Here is a 27,275-nt window from a genome sequence, read left to right as displayed (position 1 = left end):
AATAAAGGACATTTATACAAAGCCAACAGTCAACATCATTCTAAACGGAGAGAGACAGAAAACACTCCACTTGAGAATGGGAACCAGAAAAGGATGCCCTTTATCACCACTCTTGTTCAACATTGTGCTGGAAGTCCTAGCTAGAGCAATAAGGCAAGAAAAGGAAATAACAGGCATCCAAACTGGTATGTGATATGTGGCAAGTGATACGATCCTATACATAGAATACGTGAAAGAATCCACAAGAAAGCTACTGGAACTAATAGGAGATTTCAACAAAGTAGCAGAATACAAGATTAACATACAAAAACCAGTTGGATTCATTTTCACCAACAAAGAGAACCTTGAAAAGGAAATCAAGACCATTTACAATAGCCCCCAAGAAGATAAAATACTTAAGAATAAATCTAACTGGGGATGTAAAAGACCTATACAATGAAAACTACAAAACACTACTGCCAGAAACCAAAGAGAACTGCATAAATGGAAAAACATACCATGCTCATGGATATGAAGATTCGACTTGTGAAAATGTCAGTACTACCCAAAGCGATCTACAGATATAATGCAATACCCATCCAAATTCCAACAGCATTCTTTAATGAGATGGAGAAACTAATCATCAACTTTCTACGGAAAGGGAAGAGGCCCAAGATAAGTATAGCATTATTGAAGAAGAACAAAGTGGAAGGCCTCACACTACCTGATCGCAGAACGTACTATACAGCCACTGTAGTCAAAACAACCTGGTACTGGTACAAAGACAGACACATAGACCAATGGAACAGAATTGAGTACCCAGGTGTAAATCCACCCACCTATGATCACCTGATCTTTGACATAGGAGCAAAGTCAATTAAATGGGGAAAAGAGAGTCTTTTTAACAAACGGTGCTGGCAAAACTGGTTGCCCATCTGTAAAAAAAATGAAATAAGACCCGTACTTCACATCATACACAAAAACTAATCCACAATGCATCAAAGATCCAAATATAAAACCTAAAACAATAAAGATCATGGAAGAAAAGTCAGGGCAATTCAAGGGGCCCTAATACATGGCATAAATAGAATACAAACTGTAACTAACGATGCAGAAATACCAGAAGATAAACTAGATAACTAGATAACTGGGAGCTCCTAAAAATTAAACACTTATGCTCATCAAAAGACTTCATTGAAAGAGTAAAAAGAGAACCTACAGACTGGGAAAAAATTTGTGGCTACAGCATATCTAATTTCTAAATTCTATAGAATACTTCAACACTGCAATAACAAAAAGACAAATAATCCAATTAAAAAATGAGCAAAGGACATGAACAGACACTTCACCAAAGAAGACATTCAGGCAGCTAACAGACGCATGAGGAAATGCTTGCAATCATTAGCCATTCAGGAAACGCAAATCAAAACTACAATGAGATGCCATGTGTCATGGATTGAATTGTGTCCCCCCAAAATATCTGTCAACTTGGCTAGGTCATGATTCCCGGTATTGTATGATTGTCTACCACTTTGTCATCTGATGTGATTTCGCTATGTGTTGTAAATCCTACCACTATGATGTTAATGGATTAGGAGTAATTATATTGATGAGATCTACAAGATTAGATAGTGTCTAAGCCAATCTCTTTTGAGATATAAAAGAGAGAAGTGAGCAGCAAGACATGGGGACTACATACCACCAAGAAAGCAGTTCTGGGAACAGAGCACATCCTTTGGACCTGAGGTTCCTGTGCTGAGATGCTCCCAGACCAAGGCAAGAATGATTCATCACAAGGACCTTCCTCCAGAGCAGGCAGAGAGAGAAAGTGTTCCCCTGCAGCCGGCGCTCTGAATTCAGACTTCTAGCTTACTGCACTGTGAGAGAATAAACTTCTCCTTGTTAAAGCCACCCATTTGTGGTATTTCTGTTATATCAGCACTAGATGACTAAGACATCATCTCACCCCAACATTACTGGAGCTAAAAAAAAAAAAAGCAAATAACAAATGGAGAGGTTGTGGAGAGATTGGAACTCTTATGTACTGCTGGTGGGAATGTAAAATGGCAAAACCACTTTGGAAAATGATATGGTGTCTTCTTTAAAAGCTAGAAATAGAAATATCATATGATCTAGCAATCCCACTCCTAGGAATATATCATACAAATAGACATTTGAACATCTCTGTTCATTGCAGCACTATTCATAACAGTAAAAAGATAGAAACAATCTAAGTGTCCATTAATGAATGAATGGATAAACAAATTGCAGTACGTTCACACAATGGAATACTATGCAACGATAAAGAACAATGATGAATCGGTGAAAAATCTCACAACATGGGTGAATCTGGAGGGCATTATGCTGAGTGAAATAAGTCAATCACAAAAGGACAAATATTGTTTGAGACAACTATTATAAAAATCCAAGAAAAGGTTTACACACAGAAAAAAAATTCTTTGATGGTTACAAGGGTAGGGTGGAACGGGGAGGGCAAATCACTAACTAAATAGTAGACAAGTGTCAACTTTGGTGAAAGGAAAGACAGCACACAGTATAGGGGAAGTCACCACAACTTGACCAAGGCAAAGCCATAGAAGCTTCCTAGACACATTCAGACACACTGAGGGATGGAGTTGTTGGGGCTAAGGGCCGGAGACCACAGTCTTGGGGGACATCTAGGTCAATTGATGTGACATAGTTCATAAAGAAAATGTTTTACATCCTACTTTGGCAAGTAGCCTCTGGGGCCTTAAAAGCTTGTGATTGCATCTAAGATTATCTATTGGTCCCATCCCATTCGGAGCAAAGACGAATGAAGAAAACCAAAGACACAAGGAAAATATTAGTCCAATGGACTAATAGACCACATGAACCACAGCCTTCACCAGACTGAGTTCAGAAGAACTAGATGATGCCTGGCTACCACCACCAAAGCTCTGACAGTGATCACAATCGAGTGTTCCAGACAGAGTGTGAGAAAAATGTAGAACAAAATTCAAATTCACACACACACACACACACACACACACACACACACACACACACACACACACACACACACACAGACCTGACTGGTCTGACAGAGACTGGAGGAACCCCTGACACTATGGCCCCCAGACACCGTGCTAATTCAGAACCGAAGCTATTCCGGAAGCCCACTTTTCAGACAAAGATTAGACCAGCCTAGAAAACAAACAGGAAGGATGTGCTTTTTAGTTCAATCAAATATACGAGACAAAATGTGCAATTCCTTTCCAAAAGAAAAACGAGAAAGCAGGAAGGGACAGGAAAACTGGACGAATGGACACAAGGATACTTGGGTGGAAAGAGAGAGAGCGCTGTCACATTGCAGGGATTGCAACCGATGTCACAAAACAATATGTGTATAAATTTTTGAGAAACTATCTTCAGCCGTTAACTTTCACCTAAAGCACAATAAAAAAATTTTTTTAAATTTCTCCATTAGAGGAATTGTTACTATCTCTAAAGAAACTAGAAAATTGGATGAGGTTTTCAAACCTAGACCCCTCCTAACTCTCATTTGAGGTTAACATGGTTAGACCGATACTTGGAAACAGCCATGTTCTGTGCTACTGGGTGTGAGCTTTGAAAGGAAGACTCTCAAAGGCTCTCTTGTGCTTGACTTATCTGGAGAGCTGGAAGGACAGAGAGTGTGTCTCCGGTAGGATGAGATCTCCAGGCCTCCTATGATCAGATCTGCTGGTCTCATATGAGCCTGTGGGTTTCTCTCAGGTGTGCTGGGCAGAATGCTCTGTCATTGTTACCTTTGGGATTTGATTTCTTCACTGTGAATCTTTCTTCCATCCTTCAGAAGGACTGTGTTGGCTCAGCTCATTTGGTAGAAGACCCTGGCTTCAGTTTTACTGTATTTTTTCAGCATTTGCTATACTCTGAGATCACTGGTCTCATTGCCCATTTCGAATTCCTAGAATCCTGGAATTGTTTCATTGCTCCTTGAGGCATAATTTTTCTTAAGACTTCCCCAAGCTACCTGCTTATCATTAAGAAGACCAGTGAATGTGACAGAAAGTAGGTTCAGGCCAGCTGGGGCCTAAAGCCTGATTTGATACCATGAAGATTCCTGTTTTGGGACCTCATGATGCCTTGTTCCTCAGGGGTCAGTGATTAGAGATTAGATCTAAATAGTAAGAGTGAAGAATAAAGTTAGAGAAACTCGTGGGCGGGGTGGAGGGCAAGGACTAAAGCATAAATGGGAGTAGGACTTACAATGAGGAAGACAGGGCAGAATGATGGCATTCCAGCTCTGTTGGTTTTGGAAAGGCTATCAATTCCCTTCTATTACTTCAAAGTTGTGAGAATTGCCTACAATGAGCCTCTTAGGCAGAGGTTGCAAATTGGCAGTTGCAGGCTGAATCTGGTCCTCAGATTTATTTTAGTTGGCCAGCACAGTGTCGATAAAACATACTTGAATTCGTTGCCAACATTTAAAGATTGGAAGCTTTCATATGAAATTTTTGATTTCTGGCTTCTCTTTAAAACCCAGAAAATCTGGCAGCCCTAGCCACACATCCCCATCCAGCAACAGTCAGCTGGAGCCAAGGCCTGGTTGTCCCCTCTGGATGAGATGTATTCTTTCCCAGTTTGCCACAGTCCCCACTCTGCTTGCTTCACCCATTTATGTTACCTGCCTGGCCCTGTTGGCATTTGGGTTTGCAACCTTTGGTCAATTTTTTTAAGTTTTTTTTTTTTTTTTTACTATGGAAAATGGCAAACGTTTACAAAAGCAGAGAGAATGGTAAGATTAACTCCCATGCATTCATCACCCAGTTGCAATGATTGTCATTTATAGCCAATTTTGTTTCAGTACCCTCGCCTGTTCGCCAACAGCCCTGTTCCCCACTTCTGGATTATTTTAAAGTAAATCCAGACAGCGGATCATTGCATCAGTAAATATTACAATATGTCTGTAAGAGATAGATCCTTTTTATAAACAAAACCACAATATCATCATCACAGCCAAAACATGAACATGATATTTACTCTCATCAAATATCCACTTTGTTCATTTTTTAATTCCTCTCCATGTCATTCACTTCATCTGATTCCTTGGATGTCCCTTCTCTTTCTAGTTTTTTGAAACATACCTAATTTCACTTTGTCCCTAGAATGATTATGTATACATGCGGTAGGATATCGCAGTCATGATTTTACAGATGAGACAACAGAGATCCCACCACACCACCCACTGCCGTGGAGTTGATTCTGACTCATAGTGACCCTATAGGACAGAGTAGAACTGCCCCAAAGGGTTTCCGAGGCTATAAATTTTTATGGAAGCACAGTGGTATGCCTTTCTCCCACAGAGCAGCTGGTGGGTTTGAACCACTGACATTTTGGTTAGTGGCCAAGTGCCTTAACCATTGTGCAACCAGGGGTCCTGAGAACAGAGATACAGAAGATTAAGTGGCTTGTTCAAATTTCAGAGATAGTAGTAGAGCTGTGACAAGAACCCAGACTGCCTGACTTCTAAGCAGACCTTTTTCCATTATGCCATATATGGAAGGTGGACACAACAGGTTATCATGTGATGGTAGGGGATAGTATAAAATAATAGTTGTGAACGTTTCTTGAGTGCTTACTCTGTGGCCACACATTGTGCTAGGTACATTATGTACGTTATGTCATTTAGTCATCTCATTAATTGTATGGGAAAGATACTGCTATTATTCCAATCTTATAGAGAAGGACACTGAAGCCAGGGAGGTTAAGTAACTTGCTTTGGGACAAACAGCTGCGAGGTGGCAGAGCTAGAAGTGGAACCAAATCTCTCTCACACAAGCATTGCGAATGCATGGCCATTGTATTAAACTTGACAACGCGTGGGCTCTGGAGTCAGACAGACTTGACTTTGAACCCTCATTCTTTGTGGCTGTGAGCAACAGTTTTCTCACCTTTAAATGTACCAGACTTTTATGGTTAATGTGAGGATCAAATAAGATCTCCATGTAAATTATTTATCACATTGTTTAACGCAGAAACCAAAAAACCAAACCCATTGCCGTTGAGTCGATAACCGACTCATAGTGACCCTATAGGACAGAGTAGAACTGCCCCATAGAGTTTCCAAGGAGCGCCTGGTGGATTTGAACTGCCGACCTCTTGGTTAGCAGCTGTAGCATTTAACCACTACACCGCCAGGGTTTTGTTTTAACACAGAGTAACCAAAAAAAAAAAAAAAACAACAAACCCAAAATCATTGCCGTCGAGTCAATTATGACTCATAGTGACCCTATAGGATAGAGTACAACTGACCCATAGGGTTTCCAAGGAATGGCTGGTGGATTCGAACTGCCAACCTTTTGGTTAGCAGCCAAGTTCTTAGCGACTATGCCACCAGGGCTCCAACACAGAGTAAGCTATTCAAAAAAGGAGGGTCGGAGAAAATGACAATGCAATGGCTTGATACAATAGCCACAACAAGGAGCTCAAACATATCAGTGATTATGAAGCTGGCGCAGGACTGGGCAATGTTTCCTTCTGTTAGACAAAAAGTCATCATGAGTTGGAGCCGGCTTGACTTCAACTAACAACGACAAAACTGAAAAGACGGGGTGGGGTTGTAACAGCACTATTGCCACCAATGTGTCCCAGCAAAGGGAGTTGTATCTTCTTCCTGCCAGCCCCTTAGACTAGTCCCATCTTATGCTATCCTAGCAATATATGGTTCGTGATCTGTATTTCTATTCATTTTTAAACTATTTTGAAATGAAAGAATAATTCTTATGAGCTTAATTGTCAGAGGCACAATAGCTTTGCTGTGGAAATTCCAACTCCAGTCTTCCACAAGCTAGATGGCCTCTTGGGTTTTCATCCTAACAGGTAACTTATCAGACACGTGAAAACTAATGCCAAGTGATTCTGGAAAATCTCTTTTTCCGGAGCTTAAGGGAAAGATGTAGAGTTGAGCAAACCTTTGAATGGTGTGAAAATTTTACAAATCTGATCAACATAGGGAGGGATGATGGGAGTACAATTTCAAGCCCTGCCGTTTTTCCCTTTTCTGAGCACCTACAGATCCCCAAGTGTCTTAAGAATTAAGGTGTTATTATTGTTGTTGTGTGCTGTTGAGTTGATTCCAACTCATAGTGACCCTATATGACAGAGTAGAACTGCCCCATAGGGTTTCCTAGGCTGTAATCTTTATGGGAGCAGGCCACCAGATCTTTTCTCCTGCAGAGCTACTGGTAGGTTCCACCTGCCGACCTTTCGGTTACCAGCTGAGTGCTTAGCCATTTCTCCACCAGGGCTCCTTAGGGATGAAGGTAGAAGCAGGGGTGGATTATCCAATAAGTAAGGTAGGCACTCTACCTGGCTTACCAGATCATCTGTAGTGAACAATTTCACTTTAGATGAGTAAGCAAGCACAGGTAAGCCTATGCTTACCTTGGTTACTGGGTCATCCGTCCATGTCAGGATTGCAAATTTGAAAAGAGGCTTTGATTCTGTAGAAAGTGCTGTGGGATTGGAAGAGAGGCAGATGCCAGCCATACCTAGAAGCAGAATCTGGATGTGGTGAAAAAATGTGAAACTGTTCAGTATAGGTGATCTGCAAGCAAGGTATGCACTGTGCTTACCTTGCCTATTGGATAACCCACCCCTGTAGAAGTACAAAAATGGGTGCGCAGGAGTGGACAAAGTGGTACAGGATGTACCAAGCAAAAACAACTAATTTCCAGAAAGACATATCCTATGTTCTGGAAGCTTTAAGAGACAGGGACCAAGGCCAGGCCTGCTAGCTTTTATTGGCTTCAGGGAAAGAAGGTTAAGGGCAGAAAGCATCAAGGAGAAACTTTTGCACAGCTTTCACTTAGCTAATATATTAGTTTCTTATGGCTCCTCTAACATAGTAAACCGTCGATTTAGTGGCTTAACACAACACAAGTTTATTATCCTACTGTTTTGTAAGTTAGAGGTCCAACATGAGTTTCGCTGGGCTAAAATCAAAGTGTTGGCAGGGCTGCGTTCCCTCTGGAGGCTCTGGTGGGGAGAATCTGTTTCCTTACCTCTTCCAGTCTACATTACTTGATTTCGTGGCCTCCTTCTTCTGTCTTCAAAGCCAGCAGGAGTGAGTCAACTTCTTCTCACATCGCATCACTCTGACCTACTCTTCTGCCTCCCTCTTTCACTTTTAAGGACCCTTAGGATTACATTGAGTTCCTGGGTGGCACAAACAGTTAAACGCTTGGCTGTTAACCAAAAGGTTGGAGGTTCAAGTCCACCCAGAGGCATCTTGGAAGAAAGGCCTGGCGATGTACTTCTGAAAAATCAATCATTGAAAACCCTATGGAGCACAGTTCTATCCTGAAACATGGAGTTGCCATTTAATCAGAACTGACTCAGTGGCAACTGGTTTGGTTTTTGGTTTGGTGATTACACTGAGCCCACCAGGATAATCCAGGATAATTTCCCTATTATAAGGTCAGCTGATTAGCAACTTAATTCTATCCGCAACCTTAATGTCCCTTCACCATGTAACCTCAATATTCACAGGTTCTGGGAATTAGGATGTGGACATCTTTGGGGGCACATTATTTTGCCTGTCATAGCTAATGACTGTCCCAAAGAGAATGGGCCCCTATTACTAAAGAGGATAGATTAGGGATCATTGCAGGGCTTTAGCTATACTGGTAGAATACGTAAGATTTAGGTGTTATTTGTAAAATGGCCCACAATAGACCTCCTGAATGGGAAGACAGCATATTTGTAAAATGACAATTTGCCTCAAGTGGTTTTCTAATTTTAACACAATTTTGATTAAAGTGGAAAAATAAGCATGAAAACAAAAGGACAATCTAAAGAGTAATAAGTAAGGATTTATCTCACCACACATTAGAACAAGCTACAAAGTACTAATGTTTAAGACAATGATTCTGGCTCAAAAGCAAAATATTTAACAGTGGAACAGAAGAGAGAGGGTAGAAATACCTTTTTGCATACATGACATTTTAAAAAAAGGTGTTATCTAGTTGACAATGACTCACGGTGACCCCATGTGTGTCAGAGTAGGACTGTGGTCCACAGGGTTTCCAACTGCTGAAAATCTACTTTTTTAGAAGTAGATTGCCAGGCCTTTCTTCCAAGTCACCTATGGGTAACTCGAACTTCCAACCCTTTGGTTAGCAGCAGAGCATGTCAACTATTTTCACCACCTAGGGGCTCCTATATGACATTAACATGTCAAATATGCATCACAAAAAAATGGGCAAAATATTTAGTATTAAATAAGCATGTTGAATTAAGTGAATAGTAATTTGAAAAAATTAACTTAGAACATGCATCTACTATAGGGCACAATAGATCTCAGCTGGAACATTAACTGAATTAAAATCAGATAAAATCAAGTGAAAAAATACAACAAACATCTCTTCATAATACAAATACTTGATAAAATATAATCTCGACTGGGAAGAGGGATAATTAAAAAAATCTTTATTGTGCTTTAGATGAAGGTTTACAGAACAAATTAGTTTCTCATTAAACTATTAATACACATATTATTTTGTGACATTGGTTGTCAACCCTGCGATGTGTCAACACTCTCCCCTTCTTGACTTTGGGGTTCCCCATTTCCACTTGTCCAGCTTTCCTGTCCCCTCCTGCCTTCTCATCCTTGTCCCTGGGCTGGTGTGCCCATTTAGTCTCATATATATGGTTGAGCTATGTTTATTATTGTTTGTTGGGCCTGTTTAATCTTTGGCTGAAGGTTAAATGTCAGGAGTGACTTCAGTACTGAGCTGAAAGGGTGTCTGGGGGCCATAGTCTTGAGGTTTCTCCAGTCTCTGTCAGGCCAGTAAGTCTGGGCTTTTTTTGTGAATTAAAATTTTGTTCTACATTTTTCTCCATCTCTGTCCAGGATCCTCTATTGTGATCCCTATCAGAGCAGTCAGTGGTGTTGGCCGGGCACCATCTAGTTGTGCTGGACTCAGTCTGGTGGAGGCTATGGTAGTTGTGGTCCATTAGTCCTTTGGATTAATTTTTCCCAGTGTCTTTGATTTCCTTCATTCTCCCTTGCTCCAGATGGGGTGGGACCAGTGGGGTTGGGAGGGATAATTTTTTTTTCAACTTTTCAATATGTTGATTTTCCTCTTTTCCTTATGTAGCTAGGAAATACAGTATCAAAATATAGTTTCATTCATCCATAAATGAAAGAAGGAAAAAACAAGTTTAAGATGCTGATTCAACGACTTTTTATATAAAGAAGTTCTAAGGAATCACCATGGAGGTGAAAAGATTTAACTAAGTAGGAGCTCTTCTGAACTTTCAGAGAAGGTCCCAGATGTAAAGTTTTCCTGACCTTGGCCCTGTATTTGTGTTCCAACCTTTAAGAAGAGTTCTTGGGTGGCACAAATGGTTAAGCACTTGGCTGCTAACTGAAAGGTTGGAAGTTCGACTCCACCTAGAGGCACCTTGGAAGAAGGGCCTGGCAACCTACTTCCAAAAAATCAGCCATTGAAAACCCTATGGAGCACAGTTCTACTCTGACACACGTGGGGTTGCCATGAATCGAAGTCAACATGAAGGCAACTGGTTAACCTTTATGTATGAAAAAGGTGTTTTAAACTAGCACTGGTCATTTTTTTCAGTAGTGATGATAGATTTGCTTTGTTGAGTACCTGCTCATCACTACAGAGAGTGATGATGTTTATTTCTATAATTGCTCTTTTAATCACTCAGTCTTATGACACCCTGAAAATGCAAAAATAAAGACCAAATTGTAAAATGTGCCATTTTAATGTTTTTTTTTTTTTTTAATCTTGTAATAAATAGTTCTCCTGATGACTGCAGACACGTAAAGTTGTTTGGTAATGGTGGTTTTCCTGATTGGTTTGTAGTCTTTGCCAATAATTATAAGGAGTTGCTTGTATGAAACTGCTATAAAACCAGTAAGACTGCATTTATGCATCCATCATTTTCAGGATTGTTGGTAACCCGGGCATATTTCCCCCAAATAACCTTGCCTTCTTGTGTCACAAGGCCCAACTCGCTCACATTCACCTCCATGACAGTACCTTTGGTAATAACACCCAAAGTTGTATATAGTGGAGATGAGGGATTCTTCTTGACACCAAGTATTGGTAGGCAAAAGGTGGCTTTAAGTTCAGGATGTGTGACATGAGCCTACTTGAAACATAAGCCCATTGGTCTGATGAATCTTTCATATTTAGGTGGTTTTCATGTAAAGCCATTTCCAATAAAGCAGACTTTAGTAACCATCCTCTCCCATGCTTTCTTTTTTCTCTTTCCTGTTCTAATGACTTTTAATACTTCTGTTTCTACCTGAGCACGGACTTTGGGCAGAGGGACTTCCCATTTTCTTGCTTTCTCTCTTCATTTTTGTTTAATCATATTGGAAAGTAGTTGGAGACTGCCCCTCTCTGTCCAGCAGATAGGCAGCTACTGCACCTCGTGAAGTCTTCTCACCATTCTTTTGTTTGGTGTTTCTCTTTTCATGCATCTTGACAGTCTTTTTCATTCATATTTTCTCAGCGTGGCGCTGCTTAGGTTAGAACTTAGCCTTTAGACCAATAATCTTCCTCCCCTTTTTTGAGCGTTCATGAGGCTGTCGACTTCCCTTCTCTTTTTCTCATGGTAATACACATGATATCCGTAGTGCTTACGGTGTAACTCGATATATTTGTTTTGGGGCTTGATGATGGCAGTAAAGCCGCCGGGAGTGGTCTCCGGGGCATGAAAAAGCTCTCAATTTTGGGGTCTCTGAGACCCACGAGCAGACTACATGCAACCTGAAACAGGAAAGTGCGATAATTTTCAAAGGATTGAAACACTAAAAAAGAAAAAAAAATCAGAAAGGAAAATGCAGACCACAAAACTAAGTGGAAGAGAACAGAATAGGGAAATATTTGCAATAAATGACAGATAAGCATTAGTTATTTCAAATACATGAAGAATGTACTGAACTCTGTAAGAATACCATGAAATCTTTGAAAGCAAAGTGTTCAAAAAAGAAGAGAACAGCCACTTTACAGAACAAGAAGCACATAGAGTAAGCCAACATTTGAGCAATGTGTAAACAAAAAAATTTTTTTTATTGTGTGTAAATAAGGAAGTAAAAATGCAAAAAAGCGCCATTTTATATGTATTTAATCAAAAAATATTTTTAAATTATAAAACCCAATGTTCATGAGGTTGTGGGGAAAAACATATGTTTAAAGTGGCCATCATAACCAGAACAGTTGTTGTTGCTGCTGTCAGGTGCCATCAAGTCTTTTTTGATTCATAGTGACCCTGTGTACCACAGAACAGAACACTGTCTGGTCCTACGCTATCCTCACAATCGTTGTTAGGCTTGAGCCCATTGTTGCAGCCACTGTGTCAATCCATCTGGTTGAGGGCTTTCCTCTTTTCTGATGACCTCTACTTTACCAAGTATGATGTCCTTCTCCAGGGACTGATCCCTCCTGATAACATTTCCAAAGTATATGAAACGAAGTCTCGCCATCCTTGCTTCCAAGGTGCATTCCAGCTGTAATTCTTCTTTGTTCATTCTTCTGATAGTCCATGGCATATTCAATATTCTTTGCCAACACCATAATTCAAAGATATCGATTCTTCTTGGGTCTTCCTTATTCATTGTCCAGCCTTCGCATGCATATGAGGTGATTGAAAATACCTTGGTTGGGGTCAGCAGCACCTTAGTCTTCAAGGTGGCATCTTTGCTTTTTACCAGTTTAAAGAGGTCTTTTGCAGCAGATTTGCCCAATGCAATGCATCCTTTGATTTCTTGACTGGGTCTTCCATGGGTGTTGATAGTGGATCCAAGTAAAATGAAATTCTTGACAACCTCAATCTTTTCTCTGTTAATCATAATGTTGCTTATTGGTCCAGTTATGCGGATTTTTGTTTTCTTTATGTTGAGGTATAATCCATACTGAAAGCTGTAGTCTTTGAACTTCATGAGTAAGTGCCTCAAGTCCTCTTCACTTTCGGCAAGCAAGTTGTGTCATCTGCATATTGAAGGTTGTCATTGAGCCTTCCTCCAATCCTGATGCCATGTTCTTCATATAGGCCAGCTTCTCAGGTTATTTGCTCAGCATATAGACTGAATAAGTATGGTGAAAGGACACAACTCTGATGCACAACTTTTTTGATTTTAAACTACACAGTATCCTCTTGTTCTGTTTGAATGACTGCCTCTCGGTCTATGTACAGGTTCCACATAAGCACAATTAATTGTTCTGGAATTTCCATTTTTTGCAATGTTATCCATAATTTGTTATGATCCACACAGTTGAATGCCTTTGCATAGTCAATAAAACACAGGTAAACATCTTTCTGGTATTCTCTGCTTTCAGCCAGGATCCATCTGACATCAGCAGTGATATCCCTTGCTCCATGTCCTCTTCTGAATCCAGCTTGAATTTCTGGCAGTTCCCTTTTGATATACTGCTGCAACCTTTTTAGAATTATCTTTAGCAAAATTTTATTTGCATGTGATATTTAATGATATCGTTGAATAATTTCTGCATTCTGTTGGCTCACCTTTCTTAGGAATGGGTTGAGTATGGATCTCTTCCAGTCGATTGACCAGGTAGCTGTCTTCCAAATTTCTTGGCATAGACAAGTGAGCACCTCCAGTGCTGCTTCTGTTTGTTGAAACATCTCAATTGTTATTCAGTCAATTCCTGGAGACTTGTTTTTCACCAATGCCTTCAGTGCATCTTGGACTTCTTCCTTCAGTATCATTGGTTCTTGATCTTATGCTATCTCCTGAAATGACTGAAGGTTGACCAATTCTTTTTGGTACAGTGACTCTGTGTATTCTTTCCATCTTTTTTTTTTGTACTTTAGGTGAAGGTTTATGGCACAAATTAGCTTCTCATTAAACAGGTAGTACCCATATTGTTTTGTGACATCGGTCACCAACCCCACCACATGTCAACACTCTCCACTTCTTGACCTTGGGTTCCCTATTACCAGATTTCCTGTCCCCTGCTGCCTTTTAGTCCTTTCCTCTGGGCTGGTGTGCCTCTTTAGTCTTGTTTTGTTTTAGGGGTGCGTCTAATCCTTGGCCAAAGGGCGAACCTCAGGAGTGACTTCATTACTGCGCTAAAAGGGTATCCAGGGGCCATACCCTTGAGGTTTCTCTAGTCTGTCCTCCTCAGGCCAGTAAGTCTGGTCTTTTTCTTTGAGTTAGAATTTTGTTCTATATTTTTGTATAGCTCTGTCCAGGACCCTCCACTGTGATCCCTGTCAGAGCAGACAGTGGTGGCAGCGAGGCACCATTCAGTTCTGCTGGACTCAGTCTGGTGGAGGCTGTGGCAGTTGTGGTCCATCGGTCCTTTGGACCAATCCTTCCCCCACGTCTTTAGTTTTCTTCATTCTCCCTTTCTCCAGACAGGGTGATGCCAGTAGAGTATCTTAGATGACCGCTTACAAGCTTTTAAGACCCCAGATGCTACTCACCAAAGTAGAAGTAGAACATTTTCCTTATAAACTATGCTATGCCAATTGAGCTAGATGTTCCCCAAGACCATGGTTCCCCCAACCCCCAGCCCAGCAATTCAATCCCTCAGGGTGTTTGGATATGTCTATGGAGCCTTCATGATGTTGCCTTGGACAAGCGGTGCTGGCCTCCCCGGGATTGTGTACTGTCCTTCCATCTTCTTTTGATGCTTCCTTCATCGTACAATTTTTTGCCCATAAACCGAAAACCCATTGCTGTCAAGTTGATTCTGAATATTGCAACACAGAGCTTGAATTTTTCTTCCGTTCTTTCAGCTTGAGAAATGCTGAACATGTTCTTCCCTTTTGGTTTTCTAACTCCAGATCTTGGAACATTTCATTATAATACTTTGTCTTCTTGAGTGGCCCTTTGAAATCTTCTGTTCAGATTTTTTACTTTGTTTCTTCCATTCGATTTAGCTATTCTAAGTTCAAGAGCAAGTTTCAGAGTCTCTTCTGACATCCATTTTGGTCTTTTCTTTCTTTCCTGTCTTTTTAATGACCTTTTGCTTTTTTCATGTATGATGTCCCTGATGACATCCCACAACTCGACTGGTCTTTGGTCATTAGTGTTCAGTGCATCAAATCTATTCTTGAGATGGTCTCTAAATTCAGGTAAGATATACTCAAGTTTGTATGTTGGCTCTTGTGGACTTGTTTTAATTTTCTTTAGCTTCAACTTGAACTTGCATATGAGGAATTGATGATCTTTTCTGTTGTCAGCCCCGGCCTTGTTTTGACTGATGATATTGAGCTTTTCCATCATCTCTTTCCACAGATGTAGTCGGTTTGATTCCTGCGTTTTCCATCTGGTGAGGTCCACGTGTACAGTTGCCTTTTATGTTGGAAAAAGGTACTTGCAATGAAGAAGTTGTTGGTCTTGCAAGATTCAATCTTCAGTGTCATTTCTATCACCAAGGCTGTATTTTCCAACTATGGATCTTTCTTGTTTGTCTCCATCTTTCGAATTCCAATCACCAGTAATTATCAATGCATGTTGATTGCATGTTTGATCAATTTCAGACTGCAGAAGTTGGTAAAAATCTTCCATTTCTTCATCTTCGGCATTAGTGTTTGGTGAGTAAATTTCACTAATAGTCGTAGTAACTGGCCTTCCTTGTAGGTTATGGTTATTATCCTATCACTGACAGCTTTGTATTTCAGGATAAATTTTGAAGTATTCTTTTTGATAATGAAAGTGATACTGTTCCTCTTCACTTTGTCATTCCTGGCATTGTAGACCATAAGGTTTCCTGATTCAAAATGGCCAGCACTGTCCATTTCAGCTCTCTAAAGCTTAGGATATCAGTCTTCACGTGTTCCATTTCATTTTTGAATACTTCCAATTTTCTGTGATTTATACTTTGTATATTCCATATTCTGATTGTTAATGGATGTTTGCAGCTGTTTCTTATTTTGAGTCATGCAACATCAGCAAGTGAAGGTCCCCAAAACTTGACTCCATCCATGTCATTAAGATCAGCTCTACTTTGAGGAGGCAGCTCTTCCTCTGTCATATATTGAGTGCCTTCCAACCTGAGGGGCTCATCTTCTGGCACTATATCAGACAATGTTCCACAGCTCTTTATAAGAATTTCACCAACCAATTTTTTCAGAAGTAGATCGCCAGGTCCTTCTTCCCAGTCTGTCTTAGTCTGGAAGCTTTGCTGAAACCTGTCTACCATGGGTGACCCTGCTGGTGTTTGAAGTACTGGTGGCATAGCTCCTAGCATCACAGCAACATGCAAACCACCACAGTAGGACAAACTGACAAATGAGTGGTGAAACCACAATGGTAACCAACATTTTTTAAAACATTTATTTGTGGTGGCAATATAAACAACCACACACCTAACCATTCACAGTTTCTACATGAGCATTTCAATAACATTGGTTACTTACTTCACCTTGTGTCATCATTATCACTAGCTGTACCCATATTGTTTCATCACCATTATTTTTGGGTGTCTGCCCCTTAAAGTTCTCATCTGTGTCAGATTAAGCTTATATAGATAATTCTTACAGGAGTGCTATGCTCGAGGCAAACATTCTTTATTAATTGGGCTAAACTGTTGTTTAAAATGGCTTCATGGGATAGTTTTGGTTCAAGGTTTAAGGATTATTTCTGGGCATTAGTTTTGGGCATTCCCCCAGTCTCAATAGATCTACTAAGTCTGATTTCTGTTTAAGTTTAAAGTTCTGTTCCAAGCTTTCCCTCCTTTTCATCTGGATACATGTATTGGGTCATTGATCAAAACGTTCAGTAATGGTAGCCGGGCATCATCCATTTCTTCTAGTCTCATGGTAATGGTGGTAGTAGTTTATGGAGAAAAGGAGTCCTGGTGGTGCAGTGGTTAAGTACTTGGCTACTAATTGAAAGTTTGGCAGTTTGAACCCACCACTGTATGGGAGAAAGATGTGGCAATCTACTTCCACAAAGATTACAGCCTTGGAAATCTTATGGGGTAGTTCTATTCTGCCCTACAGCATCAGATAGGAATTGACTTGATGGCACACAAAAACAACAAGTTTACGGAGGCAATTAAACCTGCAGTCTATTTCTGTCTCTGAGTTCTGGGTCTTCTTCTTCCTCTGCTGTTCCATCCAGGTGAATAGAAACCAGTTGTTCTATCTTGGGCTTAAGCTTTTTTTAAGCTTTTAAGACCCCAGGCGAGCAGCCAACATTTATTATGCTCACCTTCCTCATAACAATTCTGTGCAGGGGAATTATTTTTTTTTCCATTTCATAAATGAGGCAACCGTGACCCAGAGTGGAGAGGTAACTAGTCTAGCATCATACAGCTAGCATGGGCAGAGCCAGCCTAATAAAATTTTGTTGAAATCGAAACCCTATGTTCTTAACCAAAACTCTATATTGTTTCTGGTGGCAATATTTAACAAAAGCAATGAAAAGATTCATACCCGTTGACTAATGTATTCCAGGCCTAGAAAGTTGGCCTAAGAAAATAATTTCTAAGGAAAAAAAAAACATATAGATGTTTATTAATTCAACAAATACCTGTTGATTGCTCATTATTTTGACCCAGGAAACTACTGTAAAGAAATTATAAGATACTAATGCAGACACAACCTTGCTTGCGGAAAGTGAAAAGGACTTGAAGCACTTACTAATGAAGATCAAAGACTGCAGCCTTCAGTATGGATTGCACCTCAACATAAAGAAAACAAAATCCTTACAACTGGGCCAACGAGCAACATCATGATAAATGGAGAAAAGATTGAAGTTGTCAAGGATTTCATTTTGCTTGGATCCACAATCAACAGCCATGGAAGCAGCAGTCAAGAAATCAAAAGACCCATTGCATTGGGCAAATCTGCTGCAAAGGACCTATTTAAAGTGTTGAAGTGCAAAGATGTCACCCTGAAGACTAAGGTGCACCTGACCCAAGCCATGGTATTTTCAATTGCATCATATGCATGTGAGAGCTGGACAATGAATAAGGAAGACCGAAGAATTGATGCCTTTGAATTGTGGTGTTGGCAAAGAATATTGAATATATCATGGACTGCCAAAAGAACAAATAAATCTGTCTTGGAAGAAGTACAACCAGAATGCTCCTTAGAGGCAAGGATGGCTAGACTGCGTCTTACATACTTTGAACATGTTGTCGGGGGGATCAGTCCCCAGAGAAGGACATCATGCTTGGCAGAGTACAGGGTCAGCAGAAAAGAGGAAGACCCTTAACGAGGTGGATTGACACGGTAGCTGCAACAATGAGCTCAAGCATAATAACGATTGTAAGGATGGTTCAGGACTGGGCAGTGTTTTGTTCTATTGTGCATAGGGTTGCTATGAGTCGGAACTGACTCGATGGCACCTAACAACAACAACAACAACAACAATGCAGACACTAAAATGATCAATGTGAAGAATATGATGCAATGTGGAGAAAATTTATGAAATAATGCTAAATGGAAATAATAGACCACACTATTGGATATCCTGTATATTGGGTATCCTTTATTTAAAAACAATGGGTTACAAGATGAGGTACAAGAGCTGAATTTAGTTGGAGAAGTTCTATGACTTGGGGTGGAGGTTGGGGAGAAATTTCTAACCAAAACGTTTTCAACGGAGAGCCCTACTGCCTAACTTTTGTGACATCAGGCTTTCCCATCAATTGCCTATAAAGGCCAACTTTGCAACAGAGGCTGGTCTACCAGCCCCACGGTTGGTGGGCATGCACTTTAATTCTTTAGAGAACATCCCCAACCTCTGCCTTTCTGATTGTCATGATGCTCCTCTTTTCCAGTTTCCTGGGAGTAGCCTGTGCTTCTCGAACTAGAAGTGAGGAAAGGGCAGAGTGCACAGGCAAGTAGGTATAGGTGGCCAGTGGGGTCAGGCTTGCAGAGGGCGGGTCCTCTGGAATCCCAGTCCAGCACAGACAAAGGAATGTGAGAAGGGTCTATAACAAGGTAGCTCCAAAAGTTGGCCAACAACCCAGACCCCAAATCACAGCCAATGGCTTATGGTGTCACAGATCCCAAATAGAGTGACTTACACAGTTGCTACACTGATCCCCCACCCCTTTTTGGCGGAAATTAAACTTATTGAGCGTTATGGGTTTTGGGGGCATTCGACTTCCATTCAAGACCCTGGGAAGCTGCCACACAGAGCACCAAGGAAAGGTTCTGGGGGTGGATGGGTGGGGATCTGGGGAAAGATGGGGGACTCTTTTATAGTATGTGTCTATTTGAATTTGTAGGCCCTTTCCAATCACATCACCATTATTTTTGAAAGAACTTATGGGCTCAAAACTTTAAAACCTTTAAAAATTAATTTTCTTTCTGAATACTTCTTAGCACAAATTTGTGAGCCTTGGCACCTGACCGGGGCACCGGCTTTGCCAACCCCTCTAACACCTGGCTTATCAGGCTTTCTTCTCTGATAACAAACTGTTCTTGCTTTTTAAAGTGTGACACTTCCAGATTTCAATGATATTGTGTGCTCACAGGCTGCTTACCATTCACCTAGAGAAAGGGAAATCGTTTTTACTTTTTAGGACAGTTTAAAGCAGAGAAAAGGGAATCCATTCAAATGGTTCAAGTAGAAGAATCAACCAACGAACAAAAATTCCTGGTTGATACCTAATGCTTTTATCTGCTTAATTTTTATCCAGGAATATTGCATGATGCTATATTAAAGTAAATATTTAATTTATCAGAATGCTTAAGAAGTGGAGTTAGTCTTTGTAATGTAACTTTCTGATGAACCAAGAATTAACAGGATAACCCATATTTTTGTTTATTTCCATCTTTTCTGTCGGAAAAAGTTGTGAAAACATGTTCCTCTCAAAGAGTATAGTGAAGTGAATTGAGTGTTGGATTCACTGATTATGTGTATATGGAAACGGTAGAGACCTTGATTTGAATTCTGTAACAACCACCCATCAGCTGTGTGATCTTAGGCAGATTATTTAAACTCTTTATGCCTTAGTTTCGTCATGTGCAAGATAGTGATAATTGTAATTCATGCATACTGCTTAGCGAAGTATTCGGCAAATAGTAAGCCCTCAGAAAATCTTAGCTGTTACTATTATCACCGTTTATTATTGTTAAATTCAAAGCACCATCCTAGGTCCAGTGGAGAAAACAAGACAAGTAGGAGACTCAGTTGGAAACTTCAGGTGCTTACTGTGGAAGAATTACATCATGAAACAGTTATGTTTCAGTGGGATTCCATAAGTTATGATGGTTATTGTCACATGAGTGATACACACTTCAGGTCCATATGGATTCAGGGAGGGAAGACAACAGATGGGCACGTGAGGTTGAGGAAGAGAAGGAAGAGAGAGGAGGGGTAAAAGGAGGAGGAGGAAATTGCGAGATGGAAATAGGAAGCCCTGAATGATTCAGCTAGATGCAGAAGAGGGGACAGAAAGAGCAAAAGCAAAAGCGTAGGGTCAGAAACGAGTATAGCATGTTCTGGGGATCTGCTGTGAGGTTGAAGTGTTTTAGAGCCATCATTCTGGAGATCAAATTTCATTGCCAGGACTGTAGCTGGAAAAGACATAGGCAACTAGACTGAATGTGTGCTGATCATGTGGACTTTCTCTGAATAGTTATACAGTAAAGCCTGTGAGAGCCAGAACTTGATGGGACTGCCTTGTTTTTCTGGGTCTTGAAAGTTTTCTGCCTTTGACAGGATTCCATCACTCTCTATTAGTGGAAAATATTTGAGTTTTCATCTCTGACAGGTTTCCACCTTATACAGGTTCTAGTGTTTGTAGGTTTTACTGTATAAAACATGACACGATGAACGAACAACAAAAAAAAAAATTAAAAGACTCAAAAGAAGGAAAAAAAAAAAAAGACCATGATGGGTATTTCATGCTTTGACTTGGTTGGGCTATGGTTCCCAGTAGTTTGTCCAAACACTAGCCTAATTGCTCTTATGAAGTAAAAAAGTAGTTACATGTAATTAAATCAATTAGCCTTAAGTAAAGCAGATTACCTTCCATACTGTGGATGGGCCTCAATCAATCAGTTGAAGGCCTTAAGAGCAAAAAAGGACTTTCCTTAGGGTGTGCTCTGTCTCCAGACTATAAATAGATATTTTGGCACAACTGTCACTCTTCCCATCAGCTGACCTATGAATTCTGGGATGCAAGCCTGCAGGATTATCCAGCCTGTTGGCTGACCTACAAATTTTGGACTTGCCAACCCCCCAGAGTCATCCTGTGAACCAATTGCTTGAAGCAAATCATCTCTCTCTAGATATATATGTACATACAGTTTGCTCTTGACTATGAACTGGAAGCTTGGTGGTTCAAACCCATCCAGCAGCATCCTGGAAGAAAGGCCTGGCAATCTGTTTCTGTGAAGGTTATAGCCAAAAAACTCTGTGGAGCAGTTCTACTCTGTAACACATGGGGTCGCCATGAGTTAGAATCAACTCGATGGCAGTGTTTTTTTGCATACATCTCTATCTCTATATCATCTCTATTTCTGTTGTTGTTGTTAAATGCTGCTGAGTCGATTTTGACTCATAATGACCCCACGTGACAAAGTAGAACTGCCCAGTGCGGTTTTCTTGGCTGTAATCTTTACTGAAGTAGATTGCCAAGTCTTTCTCCCGTGGAGATGCTGCATGGGTTCGAACCAGCAGCCTTTCAGTTAGAGGTGGAGCGCGTAACAATTTGAGCCACCAGGGCTCCTTTCTGTTTCTTTAGAGAACTCTAAGACTCTTTCCTGGAGATTTGCCTTTTCCTGCAATAAGTATACAATCCTGATGAGCCAGATTCCCTTGCTAGTGTGATTCCATTTAATTGAGGTATTGATGCATAATATTACATGTCTATTATCTATATCACTGGCTCTGTTTCTCCGTTGTTGTGAGCTGCTACTCATAGCAACCCTATATGACAGAGTAGAACTGCACCATAGGGTTTCCTCGGCTGTAATCTTAAAGAAGCAGATCCCCAGGTCTTCTCTCTCACGTTCGAACTGCTAATCTTTTGGTTAGCAGCTGAGTGCTTAAACATTGTACCACCAGGGCTCCTTTCTGTTTCTCTAGAGAAGAACTCTAAGACTCTTTTCTGGAGATTTACCTTTTCCTGCAACAAGTATGCAACCCTGATGAGCCAAATTTCCTTGCTAGTGTGATTCTATTTAATTGAGATATCGATGCATAATATTATAAGGCTGCCAGTTACGAGAGAGAACAAGCTGCACTTGTGCAAAGGTCTCCGAAATGTGTGGGAGGTATTTATAGTTATTCAAAATACCATTTGAATTTTTGTCTGTGGATTGAGGCCTTCCCATGGTTCTCAGGGGGAAGGAATGATGAGAAGAGTGAAGCAAATGGATCTTCATTTCTGGCCTTGGCTTTGCTTACTACTCTTGGACAGCAACCTCATGACTATGAAGATGACTTCCTCATTTTTCACATTACACGTGTTGACTAGGATCACAGCTAGTAATCAGCTACCGTGCTTCCTGTTTGGGACGAATGGATTGAACACTTTCTTAAGCAGAGAGTTAAGTGAAATTTTGAGACTATATAATGTATCCACCTAACAGAAGATCAGGTTTGGCCATGGAAAGGCCCCAAAGCCTAAGCCTCTATGTTAAATAAACAGCAGAATTCAACACCTTGCAATATTTCTGACTCCATGTTGGAGCTGAGGTTTTGATGTGCTGGGTGAGCCCATGGACTTCCGTAGACTTCCTTAGAAATTCCTTCTGGTTAAAATGAAGATATAAAACTGTCCTGGGTGTTTCTCGGAGTGTCGGAGTTGGGGACCTAGGCCAAGGACAATCACACTGTAGGACCTTCTCCTTGTCCTGACTTCTCTTTCTTCATGAATATTTTAATTCTAGTGAAACTCCTTAAGGTCACCTGTTAAGGGAAAAGGAGGATAAGGATGAGAGGAAAAGAGAAAGGGCAGTCTCATTGCTTTACCTTGTTATGGGGATTATGGAAGGAGATGTTAGGGGCTGATTTACATATGAACCGAAATTCTTTTTTTTTTTTTTTTAGTCTTTTTTTAAGGCCCAGCTGGCCAGAGCCACATCCTTGTGCCCCACTGGCTACCTCCAGAGGCACTACCCAGTTGCCAGTTTCCACTCACCACCCACCTCCCTACTCCCCAGCAACAGCTCTGGTCCCAGACATTGACATGGATTTCTTTCTCCCCTGGGTTTCATGGCCTCCTTTTTAACTGCTGACTTCAAAATTTTTTTGCCTTATGTCTTCATCTCCCTTATTCAAGGCGGACTGGTCAGAGACTTTTCCTTGGCCTCTACTCTGCCTCTATTTTTTTCTAAACCAAGATTCTTGGGCCTGGAATAGAAAGTCGTGTTCCAACTATGCAGTTCTTGTAGAAGCCCTGGATTTGTCTGGGGGCTGTGCTTCGGAAGGGTCCAGGTGTATCAATTATGCTGCCCATGCCTGTATACCACTTCTTCAATCACTTGTGTCCTCTTGTTTGTGAAGCACAACAGAGTGTGCTTTCAGAAGGAGTCTTTTGTACTCCTGGAGTCTAAAAATATTTGCATGTAAATGTTGGGAATCCAGACTGTCTCCTTAAGATCTACACTTCTCATGCGGGGCATACAGTCCATTGGGGTGTATTTAAAAATTAAATTTGCACTGTTGCACCTTGGGTCCCTGCCCCAAAGCACTGCACTGACATCTGAGAAGGAGAGACAGTGACATTGATCAAGGCAAAGCATAAATAACCACATTTCAAAATGAATACTAATTGCATAATGACAGTTTCCAAACTATTAGCCTACTTTACAAAAAAAGTTAATTCAACACAAGCCCAGAGCTGGCTGTTGCTTATGTGTTGTGCTGCCAGTTGGCAGGCATGGCTTTGCAAGGGGATTGGGGGAAATGAGGGTTATTGTAGTGGAAGCACACTCAGCCTTTTGTGAGGAGGGTACAAATTGCATCACTCTCTCAAGCCCCTGCTGTTCAGCGTTCAAGAGTGGACACCAGGATACTGTACGCCTTCAGGGGAAGTTGCTTACTTTTCCTGGAGGTAAAATGGCCCAGTGCCTAGGCTTGGGGAGGAGTCTTGAGTTTGTGGCCCTTTAAAGGAAAGAGTTTTGGGCAGGATGGAGGTGATAAGCACTGAGGAGCTGAACCTGGGCTGGTGTATGCTGCTCCTAGCTGGGTGATCCTGGGCCCAGGGGAGGGCATGGCCTCCCAGAGGCTGGCCTTCTTTGGAATGAACTCTGCATACTCTTGGGCAGGCCACTCCACTGTTCTGGGTCTGCGTTCCCTCATCTGTAAAATGAAGGGAGTGGACTGGATGACTGTGAAAAATTCTTTGAGTTCAGAGAGAATATCAGGTCTCTTCCTGTAAGGTGGGTGTCCCCAAGAAGAAGAAAGCACTTTACCTGGAAGAACCCTGCCGTTGAGTTGATTCTTGTTCATAGTAACCCTATAGGACAGAGTAGAACTGCCCCATAGGGTTTCCAAGGAATTCCTGGTGGATTCCAACTGCTGACCTTTTGTTTAGCAGCTGAGCTCTTAACCACTGCACCCCGCAGGGTTCCTTCCCAGGAAGTGGTTTCCTGCCATCACCAACCTTGTACTGCAGGATGCATCAATGTTTGTCTCACTTGTCATATTAAGGTGATCCGTGTGAGAGTATGGCAAAGGAAAATGAGCAAGTGCCTTGCAAAGGAAAATGAGAAAATGACTGCTAAGAAAGAGGAGCTGTCTGAGGCAAGAATTCGCTCTCCTTGGTATACCCTACTGTCCTATCAGGTGAGAGTGTTAGGAAAGTCTGAAGTGAATCTCCAAATAAAAATAATTTCATGCAGCATTCTTAGGATGAGGTGGATGTGGTGAGGGTTATGTTATGGTAACAATTGCCTTCACAGGGTGTCCACGCAAGGTTTAAGAACCCCAGGCAAGCTCTACATACCACTTTTTACTACCTTCCTCATTTACATTAGGAGATCCTGAGCTATGGGAATTCAAATGAGACAAAGTTGGATTTACCAATCAGGAAATTCGGTGAAGAACTCTATTTAAGCACCATGATTCTACTTCCAGGTTATCGATATTTCCTAGAGTAGCCACGCCAGCAACAAATGACTGCGTGGAAAAACGGTATATCCATATGTGCTCAGAGTGTGCCCTATTTTAGGTACAACACCCCATGATCAGAATTCAGGCAAATGTCTTATTGTTTTTTTGAAGACAACTCAGAGCAAGCCCTGTTCCCCTACTTTGTATACACTTACAGTAATTCTTCTCTTTATTTAGAAAGTCACTTTTGACACTCATCTCAAGGGAGACCCTTGTATTCTGAGCTAAAGAATTGTTTGTAGTCCTTTTCTTCTCCTGTCTTTTTTTTCGAAGTACTTGTAGTCAGAATAGTGGCTTGGAATTTTGATTCTCAGGCACTTACATGTTAAATCACCAATGTTCTAATTGTATTATATTTATTTGAAACAAAGTGCAGGTTACATAAATCTAGTTTTAATAAAAAAAATATTCTTCCCCCCAAATAGCTTATACCTTCTCTCTGCTTAATTTGACCATAAAAGTTATTATTGTGGAAACTCTTTGGCCTGCGTTCTTAAATGTGAAATTTTAGAAAGCAAGAGCATGTCCAAAATTATTAATTACTGTAAAGTGCTGAAGCTACTGTGCTCCTCCTGAGATTGCGTTTATAACTTTGCAGCCAAAAACTAACATCTACCCACAAAAAACACCTATCTCAAGTGAACCTATTTGCTGAGAGCCAGTTTCTGTATAATTTTTAATACACCAAAGTCATTTCCTATTATTATTAAAATAATTAATTTTTGACCTATGCTGTCGTGGATTGAATTGTGTCCCCCTGAAATATGTGTCAACTTGGTTAGGCCATGATTCCCAGTATTGTGTGGCTATCCTCTATTTTGTGATTGTAATTTTATGTTAAAGAGGATTAGAGTGGAATTGTAATGCCCTTGCTAAGATCACCTCCCTGATCCAATGTAAAGGGAGTTTTCTTGGGGCGTGGCCTGCACCACTCTTTTCTTACAAGGGATAAAAGGAAAGGGAAGCAAGCAGAGAGTGGGGACCTCATACCACCAAGAAAGAAGCACCGGGAGCAGAGTGTGTCCTTTGGACCTGGATTTCCTGCATGGAGAAGCTCTTAGTCCAGGGGAATATTGACAAGAAGGACCTTCCTCCAGAGCCCACAGAAAGAGTAAGTCTTCCCCTGGAGCTGACGCCCTGAATTTGGACTTTTAGCTTACTGGACTATGAGAGAATAAACTTGTTTGTTAAAGCCATCCACTTGTGTTATTTCTGTTATAGCAGCACTAGATGACTAAGACATATGCCTTAAGGGATATTTGAAATGTACTTTAAGAGAAATGTTGTGAGATTACTTTTTGAAGACTGAGGGGACATTATTACCTGCAGCAGTGTTTTGCATACTTCCTCTGTTCCCATCCTAACACCTTCCCTTAATTCATCTGGCCCCTGGAAAAAGTAGGTATGATTAAAAATACTATACATGACTCTTCAAGATCTCATCCACTTATGGGAAAGGGTATTCACTTTTGTGCTTCCTCCAGGCAGCCCGAGATGAAAAAATGTTTGTTCTCTGTTTGTGTGTATCAGACTGGGTACGAGGGTTAACTGCAGGATTTGTGCTGAGTACTGTTTGGCTTTGAGTTCAGGGTGGCAAGGCTGGCCAGGGTCCTGGAGTTTTTACTTGCGTGGCCCCTGTAGTTCCAAGACGATTTAAATAATTGAGTAGCCTGTTTAACAAGAAGGGAGGGGGGTCAACATTAGGAAATGATGTTTTGGTTTCAAAATCATCTGGTGAGAATGGCAATGGGTACACATGAGTGCATATTGGGAATTTCGTCACTTCCAGTAAGGGTAGGGCCTCTAGGGTAGGGATGTCTTCCTTCTTTCTGCAGAAGTCTCACATTAGATGCTAGCCCTTTCCTGATGTTTGGCATCCGTATGTGTGAAAGGAGGAAAGGAATGAAATGTATTGGACAACACTGCAAAAAACACACATGCTTTCCCAAGAAAACAGCCTCCCTTGAAACTGGGAACAGAGAACTGCTATGAAACAGGTCTTTTATGCCTGTCTGCCACTCTCTTCCCTCCGCCTCCCCAGGAAATTCTGGTGTAACCATGACACCCTTATCTGAAACCACTGCAATCAGTTCATAATAAGACCGTGTTCATAAAATTACTGTACGTTGCTAGATATTGCTCAAAAGGTTATAATAAAAAGAACTTCACGCTTTAGAACAAGTGGAGGTGAGGCTGGCCCCTCTGCCACCCCCCCCCG

At 41.0% G+C, this 27,275-nt stretch overlaps 1 pseudogene; it reads right to left on the bottom strand.

Annotated features, from left to right (window-relative positions):
* Window positions 1-10,896: 10,896 nt before the first annotated feature.
* On the bottom strand, window positions 10,897-26,482 carry LOC126068695 (ribosome biogenesis protein NSA2 homolog; annotated as a pseudogene).
* Between the last annotated feature and the right edge of the window lie 793 nt (window positions 26,483-27,275).

The sequence above is a fragment of the Elephas maximus genome, chromosome X, assembly GCF_024166365.1.
Source record: "Elephas maximus indicus isolate mEleMax1 chromosome X, mEleMax1 primary haplotype, whole genome shotgun sequence".
In the NCBI taxonomy this organism is placed as follows: Eukaryota; Metazoa; Chordata; class Mammalia; order Proboscidea; family Elephantidae; genus Elephas; species Elephas maximus.
The sequence above is the reverse complement of the archived record's forward strand: the minus strand, read 5'-3'. Positions and strand labels throughout refer to the sequence as shown.